The 14,976-nt window shown below is 42.6% G+C and overlaps 1 protein-coding gene across 2 annotated transcripts in view; it reads left to right on the forward strand.

Annotated features, from left to right (window-relative positions):
• LOC124616061 (WD repeat-containing protein 89) overlaps positions 1-14,976 on the forward strand; it is a 263,783-nt gene that overhangs the window by 152,166 nt on the left and 96,641 nt on the right. The gene's annotated exons all lie outside the window — the stretch shown is intronic.

Consider the following 14,976-nt stretch of genomic DNA (forward strand, 5'->3'; position numbering starts at 1 on the left):
AAGCTGATATACCGACAATGTACAAAAATGCATTTTCCCATGACATCACCGAATTTTCAATGCGTGGGAAACTTTTTTGTTATTGAAGTTAGATCAAAACATTAAGCACATAAAATGTTAAGAACGCATCATATTTTATCTACTCCAAACTGGAACTCTGGCAGAGTTTTCTAACACGAGATAATTTCAGTTAAATATGATGAAGGGTATCAGACGGATGCCATATTCCTTGACTTCTGGGAAGCATTTGACTTGGTGCCCCACTGCAGACTCCTAACTAAGGTATGAGCATATGGGATTGGTTCCCAAATATGTGAGTGACTCGAAGACTTCTTAAGTAATAGAACCCAGTACGTAGTCCTCGATGGTGAGTGTTCGTCGGAGGTGAGGCTATCATCTGGAGTGCCCCAGGGAAGTGTGGTAGGTCTGCTGTTGTTTTCTATCTACATAAATGATCTTTTGGATAGGGTGGATAGCAATGTGCGGCTGTTTGCTGATGATGCTGTGGTGTACGGGAAGGTGTCGTTGTTGAGTGACTGTAGGAGGATACAAGATGACTTGGACAGGATTTGTGATTGGTGTAAAGAATGGCAGCTAACTCTAAATATAGATAAATGTAAATTAATGCAGATGAATAGGAAAAAGAATCCCGTAATGTTTGAATACTCCATTAGTAGTGTAGCCCTTGACACAGTCACGTCGATTAAATATTTGGGTGTAACATTGCAGAGCGATATGAAGTGGGACAAGCATGTAATGGCAGTTGTGGGGAAGGCAGATAGTCGTCTTTGGTTCATTGGTAGAATTTTGGGAAGATGTGGTTCATCTGTAAAGGAGGCCGCTTATAAAACACTAATACGACCTATTCTTGAGTACTGCTCGAGCGTTGGTCGGATTGAGGGATGACATAGAAGCAATTCAGAGGCGGGCTGCTAGAGTTGTTACTGGTAGGTTTGATCATCACGCGAGTGTTACAGAAATGCTTCAGGAATTCGGGTGGGAGTCTCTGGAGGAAAGGAGGCATTCTTTTCGTGAATCGCTACTGAGGAAATTTAAGAGTACCAGCATTTGAGGCTGAGTGCAGTACAATTTTACTGCCGCCAACTTATATTTCGCGGAAAGACCACAAAGATAAGATAAGAGAGATTAGAGCTTGTACAGAGGCATATAGGCAGTCATTTTTCCCTCGTTCTGTTTGGGAGTGGAACAGGGAGAGAAGATGCTAGTTGTGGTACAAGGTACCCTCCGTCACGCACCGTATGGTGGATTGTGGAGTATGTATGTAGACGTAGAGAAAGATGTAAATGCTCAATGGTCCGCTCACATGCCATGTACTAAAAGGTCAACCATAACATTTTTTTTACAAGAAATGGATTGCTAGGTTTATAATTAAACTGTTGTTAATTGTTTTGATCAACCTACTTATCTCTAACGTAACAAAATATTAGTTTTATGCATGTTCATTGTTGTGAGAAAACTTATATTAAGTAGGCCAACCAATATTGGGAGACCGAGCGAGGTGGTGCAGTGGTTCGACACTGGACTCGCATTCGGGAGGACGACGGTTCAATCCCGCGTCCGGCCATCCTGATTTAGGTTTTCCGTGATTTCCCTAAATCAGCCCAGGCAAATGCCGGGATGGTTCCTCTGAAAGGGCACGGCCGACTTCCTTCCCCATCCTTCCCTAATCCGATGAGACCGATGACCACGCTGTCTGGTCTCCTTCCCCAAACCAACCAACCAATATTGGGAGAAAGAACAAGAGCGATACAAAAATCATTACTTCAGTATTTTGGCAATAGTGTAAACAGTAATATTTATTTTGTGTAATGTAGACTGAATTTCGGAGATGAATTTGAGTTGGGGTTAGTTGCTGATAAGGCCTTCTTATTAAAATGTCAGAACATGTGGAAATATAATTCTGTTACGTAAACTGTGCTCTTTAAACATGCAACTTCATTTTTATGGTGACAATGGAAAACCTCCACTGATATCATTCTCGTCGCTATGACAGACATGTGAAGTATTTAACTGTGACTTTTATTATTTAATGGAAAAAAGTGTGTGATTGCCTTGAAAAAGACCTGATTCTTTAAGGGTGTCCAATAACTTACTGAGTGTTGGATTTTCCTATCTGAAATAATAACTGTAAACCTGATGACATACTGCATCCACAGCAAGTGAATATATATTCATATTCTGCTTATCCACATAACATTTCTTCCCCAAGAGTTTTGAGCTTCAATGTTATTCTAGATTAATTTTATTTCTCGAACATTTCTTTGCCTGTCTTCACTATAGTGTTCTTGTTTATGTTCAGAGTTGCAGCAGTTCTATCGATTACATTGTGAACACAGGGCAGCGAGCCAACATTATGGTTTTTCAGTGTCAAAGTAGGCACATAATGCGCAAAACGTGTATCTTGACTGACCTCATATGGCAATCCTCTGGACAAGAGAAGGACGCAGAACTTTTGCACTTATAACTTTTCTGCCGAGCGTCTTTTGACATTGTTTAGTACCACACAACAAATAACAGTAGCAACAAGCAAAATGCAATGGTAAAAATGACAATAAACAAAATCACAGGGTGCAACAACCACACAGTACAGCAAGCTGTCTGAGACTCACATTGTAAGCAGAAAGTATTGTAGTGGTGGTGTGAAGGCTTGGCAACTTCATGTGGTTGCTTCAGCTATAGGTATCATGAGATTGGTGGAGGGTGGTCCATGCCTCCCACGTTGGTCCCTGCTACCTCCATTAGTTGTCAATCATAAAGTAATTCTGAACTGATGATATTTGTCCATTCAGTGTTCAAATTTTTTCTGGTCATGTATCATGAGTTGCACATTAACATGTGGAAAAACAGTATATTTTTATAGCCCAGTTCCCACCGTTTTTTTTTTTTTTTTTTTTTTTTTTTTTTTTACAGAAGGCTGATCAAAAGAATCTGCTTCTGTACATTGTGTTTACATTGTGTTGTTTTTCAGTGTATATAGCAATATCTTTCTTGCATTATTTTTCTCACACACGTATTCATCTTGGTCTCCCTCAAGCAAATAAAAAGAAATGTCTGTCTACCACATAGAGGAGGCATCAAGTTGCAGACTTGCACATTACAGGTACAATTAAAAGTAAAGTAAGTTAATAAACACAGTCCTCCTCCAGATTTAGAAAGACATCACACACACACACACACACACACACACACACACACACACACAACTCACTTACAGATAGCTACTATAGTCTCTGGGCCCAGCAACATATCCTCATGGCCTCAACTTTCTTTGGTCCCTGTCCTCTGTCTAGCTCTGTCCCCTACCCTGCTCTCACTCCAACCCCACATATACCTTCCATCCCCTCACTGCATCTGCTTAGTCCTTCCTCTTTTCTTCATCTCTCCTCCCCACTTTCTTCCCATCATAGACTTCGAATGTCCACCCCTGGTAGCTGAGTGGTCAGCGCGACGGAATGTCATATGTAACGGTCCGAGTTCAATTCCCAGCTGGGTCAGATATTTTCTCCACCCAGGGACTGCATGTTGTGTTGCCCTTATCATCATCATCATTCCATCCCCATCGACACACAAGTTGCCGAAGTGACGTCAACTCGGAAGACTTGCACCAGGCGAACGGTCTACCTGATGGGAGGCCCTAGCCACACAGCATTTCCTGTAGACTTCGGATGCTGCATCTAGCAACTCGCCATCTTACCTTGCCACATCCCTTCACACTCCCCTAGACAGCACGGCAGTATCATCCTCCCAGCCCTACACTGCCATCTCTCTCTCTTTCTCTCTCCCTCTGTCTTTGTCTCCCCCCCCCCCCCCTCCCCCTCCCACTCCACCTCCATCTCCATGTCCCTCTCCCTCATTGTATCCCTCTTGCTCCTCATGCCTCTTTTGTTTCCTCACTACTCACCCTAGCCGAAATTGTTAATGCATTAAGGCCACAGTGTCCAGAGACAATACTGCTTATGTATGTGTCAGTTGTGTGCTTATGAATGTACGGCTGTTTTTCTAAATCTGAAGGAGGACTTGGTCCAATGGCTTAGTCTACTTTTAAATGAGCCTGCATGTCGCTCAATGCCTCCTCAATTTGGTGAACAGCAATATTTTGTAATTCACTTGGTTATTTTCCCTCCCAGATTACCATTGTTGAATATGGCTGTTTGATAACCTACACACACAATTTATTGTTAATATCTAAAGTGGTTTGGAAATACACAGTAAGCATCAGTATAGTACACAGCATGCCATAAGATTAACAGTCACATACTAACTTGCTTTGAGAGTGGGAAAATGACAAAGTGCTATTTGTTATTGGCTTCTTCTCATAGCCGTTCCCTCACTCCTGCAAGACAGGAGCAGTTCTGCATTAGCCCTTTCCATAGTGTTTTGTCTGTCCACAGTTCTTGTTCATTTATTTGACATCAGTCGGTATCATTGGTTTTGAAGTCCTTGGAGCTCTGCTTCTTGCTGCTGTCATGAAGGCTTCCTCTTGGTGTCTTCCCAGGAACATTTTTACCAAAATATACTTCAGTGGTCCTGCATGAAGCCATTCTCTACGTATGATTCTACTGTTGTATTTGTTTTACTTCTTGGAGCTCCAATAGGCTTTTTTTCCAATCCTGAGTATTGTCAGGTATCTCTTATTTTTCTCTTTTGTTGGCAAGAACAAGGGAAACACATTGCTGATGCCTGAAGATGACTGTTGGTACTGTAGAAGCTGCAACCTCCAAGCCATATTCCAGTATAAATAGAGGTATGTTTTCTAAGGCTAGTCTTGGAACCCTTTAAAATATTTCATTTTAAAGTATCTGACACATTCTGTGGTAGATTTTGGAGGATTTTTGTATTGTGGTTACTATCTCTTGGTATATGGTGTTATCTGAAGAGACAATGCTAGATGAATAGTGTGATTTGGTTAGTGGTCCACCAACTGTGTCTTTTTTCAGTGTGTTTCCAATTTATAGATGGATTATTTGAGCATCTGTGCTGAATACTAAATCCTATGTCTTGGTTTTACTGATTTTGAGACCCATAGCTATAATTTCTTTATGCCAGATTTCTACTTTACTTCTTGTACTTCCACTTGCATTGCCTAATCTCAAATCATTACATTTTCAGCAGAGACTAAAGAATTAGGTATTGAATTCTTTTTTTTTTTTTACTGCTTTTAAAGCTTCATCCATTATGGTGATAAGTAGGAATGGCAGGGGACATAGCTCTTCATTTTGAATTAATATGATCTTCTACTCAGGGCCTTTGAATAGCAGTTTGTATCATCATATAACTGTTGTACTCTTGCATTGATGTTCTGTGTGAGTATAGGTGATCTCCAAAAGTACTATTATAAGTATTTTATTTTTTCTGGTTTTTTTTTGTATAGAATTGTTATGGTAAAAATGAGGTCAAAGCCATGTAGTTCTTCCTGCCACGTAATTCTTCCTCGGATGTAGATACAACAGATTTTAATATTCTGCTCTCAAGGGATGACTTGTTGACATTAAGGCTTGTGGAAGCAAAATTAGTCTACTGAAATTGACACACTTCTTCCCAACATCCTCTTTAAAAAGTGAAGTGATCACACTGTGTGTCCATTCCAGGGTGCCATATTTTGTTTCCATACTCTTTTAAATATTGTGTATAGCAATTTCTGAACAACCGCTTAAGAACTTAAGTGTCTCCAGAGGTTTCATAGAATCACTTTCAGACTGTTTCTCAACTACAATGAAATTTTCACTATGCAGTGGTTTGTGTGCTGATATGAAACTCCCTGGCAGATTAAAACTGTGTCTGGACAGAGATTCAAACTCAGGACCTTTACCTTTCACAGGGAAGCACTCTACCAACTGAGCTACCCAAGCATTACTCATGACCCATTCCTATGGGTTTATTTCCACCATTATCTCATTTCCTATCCTCCAAACTTCACATAAGTCCTCCTCCGAAACTTGCAAGACTAGCACACCTCGAAAAAAGGATATTGCCAGAGTTTGGGAGGTAGGAGATGAAGTATCTATTTCCCATGTTGTGATAATACAAAACAAGTTGCCCTTCTTTGGACTTTTTCAGCGTCCATCACACTGCACAGCAATACTCCAGAAGAGGACAGAGAAAGTAGCGTGGACTCACTTTAGTGGATTTGTTTCGCCTTCTAAGTGTTTTCCTCCAGATTACTGCTTTTGTTCACATGACAGTTGCATTCTGATCTGAGTTACCGGAGATGGTCATCATATGTGCATGAGATATGCTCACTTTTGTGAATGAATGAATGTGTGTGTGTGTGTGTGTGTGTGTGTGTGTGTGTGTGTGTGTGTTTCTGAAGAAGGCTTTGGCCAAAAGATAAATATGGAACAGTCGTTCCTTTGTGCCTGTCTGCAACTCAATGTGTCATCTTTATTGTGAATAGCAATCTATCCTTTCCATTATAATGTTGACATTCCAACCTGGAGTTTCCATTGGTTGATTTTTCATAATGAAATATTTCATAACAATCTCATCCCCTATTTCACCCCCTTAATTTCCAAAAACACTGAAACACACGTTTTTTTTTTACTTTATTTATAACGGAGATTCCAATTCTCATAGATGTAACTTTAAAACTACTGTATACCTGAACACCTATCAGTTGACCTTAGTACGGTGTGCCCACTCTTCACCATTGTGATGTCTAGGGACACTTTTGATGGGGTGGCTGAATGTTTGTGCAGGAATGGCAGCTTATTCTTCCTTAAGAGCCAAAAGCAGAGAAAGTAGCTGGATGCTGGGATCTGGAGTAAAGCTGACATTCTAACTCGGCCCAAAGATGTTCCATTGGGTTCACGTTGGGGCTTTCAGCAGGCCAGTCCATTTTACTAACGTTATTGTCCACAAACCATTGCCTCACAGATTCTGTTTTATTACAGAGTGCATTATCATGCTAATACAGTCATCTCTGAACTATTTCTCTTCTGTGTGCAGCACACACTGCTGCAAAATGTGTTCATATCCTTCTGCATTAGTGTCTTCTTAAGTGTAATAAGGGGCTCACACCATAACCACAAAAAACACCCCCATTCTGTAACACCACCTCCTCTGCACTTCGCTGTTGGCACTAAATACTCATTGTGGTCATCCATTGTCCAGTGGTGTTGCTCTTTACACCATCTCAGGTGTCTTTTAGCATCAGCTACAGAAATGTGTGGCAGGACTGCTCGACTATTGTACCTCATTCTTTGTAACTCCCTGTGCACACGTCTCATGTTAGCTGGACAGCTGGTAGCACTTTGAAACTCATAAGTGATTCCTTCCACTGATTCATGTCATTTTTTCCAGTCATCCTCCGCAGTGCTCAGTGGTCCCTGCCGATCACTACATGAGGTCTTCCTGGTCATGGTTTAGCTGTGCTTTTTGTGTTGCATTTCCTTTTTACCATCACATCACCAATAGTCGACTTGGGGTCCGCTGTTATCTCTTCTCTACTGCCAACAAATTACTCCCCTCCTCTTTTTAAACAGGGTGATTCCATGGTGAAGGTACAAACTTTCAGGGATAATGAAGAAGGATAAATGTATCAATTTGAGTTAACGGACCATGGTCCAGGAACAATCAAGTTAAAAGTTATAAGCGAAAATCATTCTGATATCTCTGACAGTGACATACATGTACCGATACTGTTTTTTGTAAGATTGTAGGGTAGACAACTTTCAGAGGTGGTATTATGGATCAAAACAAGAAAATATGTCTCATAAACATGGGCTCTAAAGTGCATACCTTAAGAGCTATGAGCACTTGTTCATCTTCGATACTGTGAAAAAACGTCTCTTCTTCTGGAAGCTCAGTAGTTACCATATTTCTGGAGGAGGTGGTATAGTCCAAAACAAGAAAAAATTTCCAGTAAATATGGGGTCTAACATGCAAATCTAAGAGCTACGGGGAGTTCTTTAGTAGAAGCGATGTGTTTCACAGTAGTCAGAATGAACAAATGCTGTTAGCTCTTAGGATATGTACTTTAGAGCCCATATTTATTGATAATTTTTTTCTTGTTTGGTCAATACTATCACCTCTGAAAGTTGCCTACCCTGCATCTTAGCAACAACAGTGCAGGACATTATTCCATTGTCACAGTTATCAGAATGATTTTTGGTCATAATTTCAGACATGGTTTTTTCCAGACCAGGGTCCCTTACCTCAAGTTGATACATTTACCCTTATCAATCCCCCTGAAAGTTAGTAATATCTCCACAGAATCATCTTTTAGTGGTGGATCTGCCCCTTGTGACATGTAGCAGTCAATTGCGCCTTCTTTTGATCAGGTAGTATACATTGTGCTGGCCGAATACACAATGCTGAGACTGCTGTTCTGTGGGTTGACTGGGGTGAAGGGATTTGTTGAGTGGAGTGGGAAGAAAGGCAGGAGGAAGGCAGAAGGAGGCAGCCATTTGCTGCTTTTCCCTACTTGCCTCTGACTCTCTGCCACCCTTTTCCCCTCACTCTCTCCACCTGAGAGAACTTCTGACCCCAATACCTCAGTCTACCTGCAGAACTGCAGTCCCTGCGTTGTGTATTCATCCAGCACAATGTAAGTGTAAAATTGTGTGTGTGTGTGTGTGTGTGTGTGTGTGTGTGTGTGTGTGTGTGTGTGTGTTTGTACGCACGTGCACATGTGTGCACATGCGTGTGTGTGTACTTGAGAGAGAGAAAGAGATTTGTCCTAAAGCTGTCTAAATTTAAAATCAATTTACATCCATGTCAAGACTTAACACCTCTGTGTTCAGTGAGTTGTTATCTTTACTCCTAAATTACCGAGCGGGGTGGCGCAGTGGTTAGACACTGGACTCGCATTCGGGAGGACGATGGTTCAATCCCGCGTCCGGCTATCCTGATTTAGGTTTTCCGTGATTTCCCTAAATCGCTCCAGGCAAATGCCGGGATGGTTCCTCTGAAAGGGCACGGCCGACTTCCTTCCCCATCCTTCCCTAATCCGATGAGACCGATGACCACGCTGTCTGGTCTCCTTCCCCAAACCAACCAACCAACCAACTCCTAAATTATTTACATTCTTCCAAAACTTTCCATACCATGTTGTATCAGTTTGTATGTTACTGTCTCCACTTCCATCATGGTTGTAATATCCATATTTACACTACCAGGATTGTGCAGCCTTTCATTCAAATGAGTGCTGTATTCTTCACAGTTCAATAGTATGTTGGTATCTTATCTCTTTGTCACCTCACAATAAGCAAGCTCTCCTGATTGAAGAAATTAATTATGAATTATTCTATTCTTAATGACACTGTATAACAATTTTTCAATCCTGTCCTATATTTTTTCTTGTAGGAAGGTGTTCTTTACAGCTGCAACAAACTGTTTGATCTGCAATTTTTTCTATCTGTAGATAGTTTACTGTTATTTTACCAGGACTCCCTTGTGGTTTTGTTGATATTAGGCTGTTTGTGATAGCATTAATCCTTCGGTAGCACACTGGCCATATTTGGTCAGAAACACCCAAAGTAGGATGTAAATTATGGGAGAGGCAACCACAGGCACGTATGTTTTGCCTTACAAGCCATATTGCGAGGCAAGCCATCCAGGCAAGATATGGAAATAGATGCCATAGCACCATGAAAGCAGAAACCTTTCCACACCAGTGACCACAGAAGTGTTTTGCATACAGTGGCCTGGCCTGAGACAATGAGGTGCAGTGCCGTCGCTGGCATGGGGTCAGTTGAGCCCTGGGAAACATTGCACCGACCACAGAACTACTACAGTGGGTCACCCATTGTGACCAGCTGGATAGTGCTGGAGACATCAGCCACACCTTGGCTGCCAATGCCTTAGCTGTCAAGTCTGGGTACATTGCTGACAGAAGCAGTGATATTATGCCACTGCTCGGCCGTGCTGCACTCTATCAGCATTGACGGACATCATGCACACACACGGGAGGCCACTGGCTGTCTCAACTGCACTGCCACTGCTTATAATGAATCATGATGGAGAGCCATAATCATCACCTTAGCTGCTGAGTCCAGGGACATCGCTGACAGAAGTAGTGATGTTCAACCATTACTTGGCCATACTGCAGTCTGTCAGCATTGCTGAACATCATGCATACACATGCGGCAGGCAACTGGCTGCCTCAACCACACTGCCACTGCTTGTTATGAATCATGGTGGAGAGCAGTAATAAAGAAATTAGGAAAAGCACGAAGCGATCTGACTGACGCATTCTTCACTAGTATCAGAATACTGACATCTCCTTTTTAGAGCAATGCCTGAGCCTACAGCCTATGGTATGGTGAGTTAAAGGAAATTTAATTGTTGTTGCATGATTTAGTCATGGAAAGAGTTTGAATACTGTGCCTCTTGCAAGGTGAATTTTGTTACAAGTAATGAGTCAGTAGATTTGTCGCACTTCAGAGGTAATGGCTAGTACCTGTTAGATGTACACAGTATAACTTCGAAGGTGATTCAGCACTGTGTACAGTATCAAGATCCGTTGTATGTTTCACATACTAGGTTTGAAACTTAAATAGCGGCAGCACTGATGTGGAGACACTATGCAATGGAATCTATTATTGTCGCTGATAGCGAACGTTGTTGACATACCTACCTTACCTCCAAGGAAATGGACTCACCCGTCCCAAATCACTGGCATGCGCACAATCAAGGGAAACACAGTTGCTTGTGAGCAAGCAATGTAACGTAACAGTGTCACTATGCTTTCTAGACAGAAACAATGGAGTTGGATCAAGATTGAATGTACCAGAGGTCATACAGCACGACAGAGTCATCAAGGTCATCAAGAGGCATGCGGGGAATCGGCATTGCCATACAGAACTTTCTGCGCAACCCACCCATCATTTTGCACGACAATGTGGGTGCATACAGCGCAAGCTGTGGCTGCTCTGTTCGGTCGATGTGACGGGGAAGTACTGTACCATCCACCATACTCCCTGGACTTAAGTCCTTGTGACTTGCACCGAGCGAGGTGGCGCAGTGGTTAAACACTAGACTCGCATTCGGGAGGACGACGGTTCAATCCCGCGTCTGGCCATCCTGATTTAGGTTTTCCGTGATTTCCCTAAATCGCTCCAGGCAAATGCCGGGATGGTTCCTTTCAAAGGGCACGGCCGACTTCCTTCCCCGTCCTTCCCTAATCCGATGAGACCGATGACCTCGCTGTCTGGTCTCCTTCCCCAAACCAACCAACCAACCAACCTTGTGACTTTGATTTGATTCTGAAGATGAAGGAGCCACTTTGTGGCATTTGCTTCAGAACTGTTCCAGAGATTTGACAAGCAGTAGACCGCTCCATTCGCACCATCAACAGAACAGGCACTGCTAACGGTATACTATGCCTTCCACATCACTGGCAACGTGTTCTACACAACGCTGGTGACTGCTTTGAAGGACAGTAACAGTGCAAACATGTAACTCTTTTGTATGTTGTGAATAAATAGTTGCCACTATTTAAGTTCCAACCCTTGTATAAATACTCTGGACATATGACTAGGCTGTGCCGCGTTAAAGTGGAATAATTTTCAGACTGAATAAGAAAGATCAATGGGAGTACGTACGAGATGGGACAGAATGCTATGGTGAGTAAGGTGGTTTTACGAGAGGCTGAGTAGGGGGCACGTGACACATTTTTAAGAGGATTACCTTCAGAGATGTCAAGGAAACGAGGATGTGAGGAGGCAGTGCCACCTGCCTGGGGGCAATGGTGGTAGAGGCAGAGGTCCCAGCAGTTTCAGAGGTAGGGGACTGGAAAAGAACCAGACATTAAATCCCAAAGGGAACTGGAGGTCCATCTGTAATCATTCTCAGTATGACTGGGTGCCAGATAGTTGTATGTTGAGATGGAAAATGTAGCCAAGGAATAGTGGGAAAGAGGCATTGTCAGATGTTACTGGACACAGTAGCACATGTGCCAATTGGCATTTGGTGGAACATAAACAATGGAACCCACTATGGTATAGATTATGTGGAATGGGGACTAAAGATGTCATGCCATTGGGATAAGTGGATATAGATTTTTGCTCGAGTACAGTTCGATTTTAACAGTGTGCAGAGATTATGCCACATGCGAGTGAGGGCTGCATCACAATTCTGGGGTTCAGTTTCGTGTATTTGCATTGGGCCAAAACTGATCTTTGGCAGCATATGGTGGAGCTTGATGGGAAAATGTTTCAATTAGATGAAACTGCTGCCAGTTTAGTGATGTTGTGAGGTGTCTCTATTGCAAATGACAAACCATTTAAACTGTGTTCAATCACACTAAGACTCAATTCACACAGTTGTTTTTCTCAGAGTGCCAAGAAATTGCTTTTTGGTAATGTTGAGTCTAGAATGGGGTTCGCAGGAGAGCTTCTGTGAAGTTTGGAAGGTAGGAGACGAGATACTGGCAGAAGTAAAGCTGTGAGTACCGGGCGTGAGTCGTGCTTCGGTAGCTCAGATGGTAGAGCCCTTGCCCGCGAAAGGCAAAGGTCCTGAGTTCGAGTCTCGGTCAGGCACACAGTTTTAATCTGCCAGGAAGTTTTAATGTTGAGTCTAGTTTGCATGTAGGAATTTTATGTGTGAGGAATCATTGGAAGTAAATGCCATATTGGATCAGGCAGTTTGCTTAGGAAGAAGAATGTTGACAAGAGATTAATAGTGAGAAAATGACGTTTGTGGAGAATTTCAGTGCCAAAGATTTATGGTGAAGGGGTTGTTAATCTCTAATGTGGATATCGTGGAGGAGGAAGGATGGGACACAAGGAGTGTTGACCATGGAACTGCCAGATGCCATTGAAACTGCATTACGAGGGAATGCAAAGCACCTAAAGGGAAGTGATAGGGAGTGGATGGAAGTTTCTTTTGAAATTTAAGGACTTTTTTTCCACAAGGACCATTGCCAGCTATGTACGTTATGAGGCACTGTGTACCAACAGAAAATGAATCACTGGATTACTGCAAATCATATAGAACACTGAGATTTTTGGATTTCCTTCACATTGGGGCCATTATCAATACAGGAAGATGCCTTTTGCATTAAAGAATGCATGTGCAGCGTTTCAGAGATTGTTAGAGTTTTCAGAGGACTGAAACCGTGTAAATACATGGTGTATTCTAATGATATTGGCGCAGAAGATGCTGATTACCACCGTGATGTAGTGGTCATGATACTAAACTGTTGCATGGAGAGTCGAGAGTTCAAAACTCTCCTGGACTGTACAATTTTAATTTCTATATTTGGTTTGAGTACATTCTAGAAGCATCCACAGATGTCAAGAATCATTGTACTAGAATGTCCTGTAGCTGTATATATACTGTATGTATTCTGGCCGGAGGCTCTTGTATGTGCAGGTGCTGAATAAACCTTTGTTAAGTGAAGTTAGTGTTTGTCATTCATCTAATTACAACTTCTTCTGTGTGACATTATTCTGGTGGAGGCACTGGGTGTTGGAACTTGTGATAGCGCACATTATTGACGACACAGTGGCTCCCATCAGGCCACGACAGAGCCGCCATTTACATGGCAAGAAACCTGAGTTCGAGCCATGTTCAACAGATGGCAATCTACTGGAGACAGAAGAAGAAGAGGACGTTACAATGACAGCAACTGTGTGCCACTGCATGAGACATCCTTCTGGGTTCTCTAGTGACGATGGCTACGATCCAAACAAGTGGCTGAAGGTATATGAGCATATAGCCAAATTTAAAAAAATGGGATGACACCGTGTGTTTGGCTAACGTATTTTTCTACTTGGAGGGCACTACCAAGCAATGGTATGCGAACAATGAGGAGAAGTTCACAAGCTGGGAAGTATTCCAGGCGGAACTGCGCAAGTATTTTGGCAACACACGATGACAGAACTGCAAGGCTGAAGACAGATTAAAGAGCAGGGCACAGCGTCCAGGAGAAACTACAGCATTCTACATTCAAGATGTCTTGGAGGTGTGTAAAATAGTGGATCCTAGAATGAAGCAGGAAGATAAGGTTGCACATCTCATGGAGGGTGTTCCTGATGACATGTATCAAGCCCTAGTTCTGAAGGAGGTTTCAACAACAGACAACTTCATAAAATGGTGCCAGTATATCAAGACAATGCATCAAAAAAGAATTACGTGCAGGAAGTTTGAACGGCTTCAAAACGTCACATCGATGTCTGTGATGGAGGAAGCAACTAATTTCACAAGTGTTCTTTGTCAGATAGTGAGAGAGGAAGTTTAGAAGACACTTGGATTGCATGGCGAGCAAAAAACTGAGACGCTTCAAGAGGTCATAAGGGAGGAAGTGAAACAGACATTGAACTCAATCTCTTGTCCTTCATTTCCCTTTGAAATGGTGAAAAAGTCGAGACCCAGGCGGAGTTACATTCCTACAATGCCGTATGAGAAACATGTTTGGGCACCAAGGAAGACTGACATCTGGAGGACCCAGGATAACCAACCAGTATGTTTCCACTGCCAATGAGCCAGGACATGTGGTGCACTATTGTCGAGAAAGGTGGCAGATATTTGATGAAGCCCACGCCAGAAGATAGCAGACCTATCTCAGCCGATGCCAACTCCGGGACGATGAAGATGAACAAGAAGATGTGGGTGCAGGATGAAGTAGGTCACCATCGCCGCAAGCGAGCCGCTGGAGAGGACACTCCCCAACACACCGGTCAAGGTCTCCATCACCGTTAAGAAGCTCCATCTGATCACCTACCTGCCGCAACCTGGAAAACTAAAGGGTGCGACCTTCCTTGGAGGTGAGGCCGTCGAAGAGAAAAATCCTCCGCCGTCAATCACTACAAAACTACGTCGATATCCTCATGAATGGCCGACCAGCCCAAACTCTCGTGGAGTCTGGAGCATCATATGCAGTCATTTCGGAAAAGTACCATCGCCAGTTGCAGAAAACCGTATTCGTCGACAACAAAACATCTCTGCTGTAGGTGGCTAATGGGAAATACGTTAAACCTACAGGAAGATGTACCATTCGTGTGGGTATAAGTG

This window comes from Schistocerca americana, chromosome 5 (assembly GCF_021461395.2).
Source record: "Schistocerca americana isolate TAMUIC-IGC-003095 chromosome 5, iqSchAmer2.1, whole genome shotgun sequence".
Taxonomy (NCBI): Eukaryota; Metazoa; Arthropoda; class Insecta; order Orthoptera; family Acrididae; genus Schistocerca; species Schistocerca americana.